Below are 4,120 nucleotides of genomic sequence, written 5' to 3'. Positions count from 1 at the left end.
TCATGTCAATCACATCATTCTCCTAATGATGTGATCCCATTAATCAAATGACAACACATGTCTATGGTTAGGAAACATAACCATCTTTAATTAATGAGCTAGTCAAGTAAAGGCATACTAGTGATTATATGTTTTGTCTATGTATTCACACATGTATCATGTTTCCGGTTAATACAATTCTAGCATGAATAATAAACATTTATCATGAAATAAGGAAATAAATAATAACTTTATTATTGCCTCTAGGGCATATTTCCTTCATTTACATCTCTGAGTATACATAGGGAGAGAAAGTCCCTAGAGATATGGCAGGCAGGCCCTCAGATCCTACAATCTAAGATCGTTACAACGTGCCAATTAATGTTACAAGTGGTACAAAAATATACAACTTAACAAACACACGCATTTATGCGAGATGCTTCTTCAGCGTGAAACAAAGACTCTGTGCATATATATATATGCACCTGAGGTGTGTATGAGCCCACACGCTATTGTAGTCAACTATATGCTTGTCTAGGCAGTACGGTCTAGCTGCATTAAATGCTCATCACAAACAGATTCTTGGACTCATTGAGCATCATCTTGACAATATCAGATTCATACTCACAGAGAAAACAAAATCAATGGATAAAGCAGGCTGAGAAATACCGTACCAAATTGTGGTCTTCTCATCCACCCAGATGTTGTACTCTTATCTCAAAAGCCAACACGCATGTGTCATCAGCCGCAGCCCCGTGAACTAAAGATAAGCCAAGTAACCATGCAGGCGCCCGGATTCTTGTACACATCACCAGCAGCAATGGCGTCTATCAGTGATGTGAATCCTATCATGGCCATGTTCAATCTATTCTAGCATGGTGATTCTTCTCAAGACCTGAATAAAACAAACCGGAATTTGTTTATTTGCAGCTGGAAAGATATTCTTTTTCCATGCAAGAATAAATCAAGTTAACCTAGGAAATGGACAGTTGGAGCTAATTGTACTTTGGAGAATGATAGTGTCCATTCCCAAGCATAATTAAGAAAGAGGGAATATACAGTAGCATGCAGTTAAATATGTGATAAGAGTATTTGATGGTCAAGCCTGAACCTGAATGGTCAACCATCATGCCAGTAAAGTAAATAGTGGTGGTAATTACACTAAATAAATTCAAATTTTATTGTTTCAATGCTTATTCGTTAATAAAAAGAGCAACCTAATTTACATATCTTTCAAGTACTATATAAAAAAGAAACGTATATGTTATTCATTTCATGTAATAGATTTAGAAGAGCAAGATAACTTACATCAAGCATTAGAGAGAGAGCAGAGGAGAGGAACTAAGGCTTACCAATGCCGGAGTCGGAGAAGAAGCGCCACCAGAGAGGCAGGGCAGCAGGCTTCGGAGTGAGTGCCAGCGCAGGCAGACATACTCACTGGTGATGTTGGGCGCCTTCTCCCCTGCTCACACCACACGTCCATTTCTTTTGCACCTGTGTGAGGAGACCGCATCAGAGTGATGGTCATGGAAAACATATCTCGAAGAAATACATTCTTTCAAAAATAATATGAAGAAATTTGATCAATAGCTCAAGACACTTTATTCCATAAAAGATTCTCAGGAACGTATGGTTTAGGAGAGCTATTTCAGACTTATTGGAGAAGCAAATATGACTAGTTATGTATCGTTATACTAGCAATTTGCAATCCCATTCAGAGTAAGAAAAACAAGCAATAAAGTACACAAGACTAACCAAACTTCAAGCACGCATAAATTAGACGGCACAGATATTGATGAAAAGCTGGAATCTGTCTAAGCACCAGAAAAAAAACCATGTCTTTCTTTCAATACAAGAAGAACTAGAAGATACACAGATCATGTACTTGTAGGCCCAGTAAGATGGTAACTCAGACAGAAACTTAAACCTTGCTTAACATTGATCCTAGCCCACACAATAGTCGGGTGGAATTGAGCTTGACCTTGACTATATCAGATGCGCATACTAACGGAGAAAACAAAAACAATGGATAAAGAAGGCCGAGAAATAACATACCCTGCTGTGGTCTTGTCAACCACCACTTGTTGTACTCAATCTCAAAAGCCCCCACGCCGGTGCCCAGCGGCCCAACCCCGTGAACCGAAGATGAGCCAAGTCGCCATGCAGGCTCCTGGGATTCCCATATACGCCTGGCTGTGTTGCATCCTACGCAATGGAGTTGGTCAGTAAGTAGAACAACATTATTTTTCCCATGCAAAAATAAACCAGTAAGAAGGGGAGCCTTGGCGCAGTGGTAAAGCTGCTGCCTTGTGACCTTGAGGTCACGGGTTCAAGTCCTGGAAACAGCCTCTTACAGAAATGTAGGGAAAGGCTGCGTACAATAGACCCAAAGTGGTCGGACCCTTCCCCAGACCCTGCGCAAGCGGGAGCTACATGCACTGGGGCTGCCCTTTTTAAAAAAATAAATAAATAAATCAAGTTAACCTGGGAAATGGGCCTTGAAGCTAATTGTACTTTGTAGAATGATAATGTCCATTGCCAAGCATATTTAAGAAAGTAGACGAAATATACAGTAGCATGCAGTTAGATATGCGATAGAGTATTTGATGGTCTGAATGGTCAATCATCATGCCAGTAAAGTAAATAGTAGCAGTAATTAAACTAAAAGAATCAAGTTGCCAGGGGTGAGGAATGCATATGGAGGAGGCGAGTGAGGAAGAAGATGGAACCAAGCCTGAATCTGAATGTCTACTGCATAATCAAAGTCTGTTTCTGATCTAACTGAAAGTGTAACTAGTCTTAAAAAACAGAGGTTTCTATTTCTACTTTCTAGTGCATGCATTTGTCGAAGGGCAAAGAAAAACAATAAAAGTTGCCAAATGTTATTGTTTCAATGCTTATTCGTTAAAAACAGCCAGCTAATTTACATATCTTTTAGGTACTATATGCAAAAAAGAAATGTGTATGACCTTTATTCATTTCGTTTACCATGGCTCGACAGCCATGGGCACAGCGAGCATGGGAGAGGGCAGAGTAGAGGAACCAGTGGCTTACCAATGTCGGAGTCGTAGAAGAAGCGGTCACTGGAGGGGCAAGGCAGCAAGCATCGGAGTGGGTGCCAGTGCAGGCAGACAAGACTCACTGGTGATGTTGGGCACCTTCTCCCCTGCAGACACCACACGGCAGTCTCTTGTGCTCCTGCGTGAGGAAACCACATCAGAGTGGTCCGCATAGAAAAATACTCTCGAAGAAGATAAATTCTTACAAAAATAATATAAAGAACTTTGATCAATTGTTAAGACACTCTATCCCAGTCATATGAAGATTCTCACGAACCGTACGGTTTAGGAGACTTATTCCAGACCTATTGGAGAAGCCAATATGATTAGTTCTGTACGGTCTGCATACTCATAATTTGTTTCTAATCTGACTGAAAGTATAGCCAGTCTGAAAGGGAAAAACAGAGCTTTCTATTTCTACTTTCTAATGCATGCATTTGGCGAGGGGGCAAAGAAAAGCGAAGCTGATTATTGAGGTAGTAATCAAATCCTGCTTCAACACACAGCCCTAATCGACTCCCAGCTTCAACACTTGTATTCAGCATAGATGAACAGCAGGTTGAACTAATCTAGCATGGTGACGGTGACGATGACCAGAATTTTCATAGTTACCTTTTTTTTTATCTTAGACGACTCTTCTGGGTAAGACCTGAATCAAACAAACCAGAATTTATTAATTTACAGGAGGAAAGATATTTTTTCCATGCAAGAATAAATCAAGTTAACATATGAAATGGACACTTGGAGCTAACTGTACTTTGGTGAATTATAATGTACATTGCCCGGCGTATTTAAGAAAGAAGAATAAACAAACAGTAGCATGCAGTTGAATAGTATTTGATGGTCAGACTTGAAACTGAATGGTTAATCACTATACCAGTAAAGTAGATGGTTACACTAAAAGAACCAAGTTGATGCTTGCTGCAAGAGGCGGGGATTGCGTACAGAGGCGGCAACTGAGGGAGAGGTCGATGGGCTGAAGCTATGAAGTACAGTATGAAGAAGAGTAACCAAGCCTGAATCTGAATGTCAGCATTCTCAAAGTCTGCAAGACCAATGTTTCTAATTCTGACTGAAAGTAT

The 4,120-nt window shown here is 40.2% G+C and overlaps 1 long non-coding RNA gene across 5 annotated transcripts in view; it reads right to left on the bottom strand.

The window, feature by feature from the left end:
• Positions 1–210: 210 nt before the first annotated feature.
• LOC119292027 overlaps positions 211–4,120 on the bottom strand; it is an 8,451-nt gene continuing 4,541 nt past the window's right edge. For 4 of the 5 annotated variants that reach the window (XR_005142828.1, XR_005142830.1, XR_005142826.1 and 1 more), the window contains 5 exons: positions 3,651–3,687; positions 3,034–3,177; positions 2,035–2,184; positions 1,332–1,473; positions 211–874 (listed from right to left, as the gene is read on the bottom strand). This is a non-coding gene — a long non-coding RNA (uncharacterized LOC119292027). Of the gene's footprint in view, positions 875–1,331; positions 1,474–2,034; positions 2,185–2,358; positions 2,424–3,033; positions 3,178–3,650; positions 3,688–4,120 lie in introns of all 5 variants that reach the window. The other variant, XR_005142827.1, reaches the window with a different exon arrangement.

This window comes from Triticum dicoccoides, chromosome 4B, assembly GCF_002162155.2.
Source record: "Triticum dicoccoides isolate Atlit2015 ecotype Zavitan chromosome 4B, WEW_v2.0, whole genome shotgun sequence".
Classification (NCBI taxonomy): Eukaryota; Viridiplantae; Streptophyta; class Magnoliopsida; order Poales; family Poaceae; genus Triticum; species Triticum dicoccoides.
The sequence above is the reverse complement of the archived record's forward strand: the minus strand, read 5'-3'. Positions and strand labels throughout refer to the sequence as shown.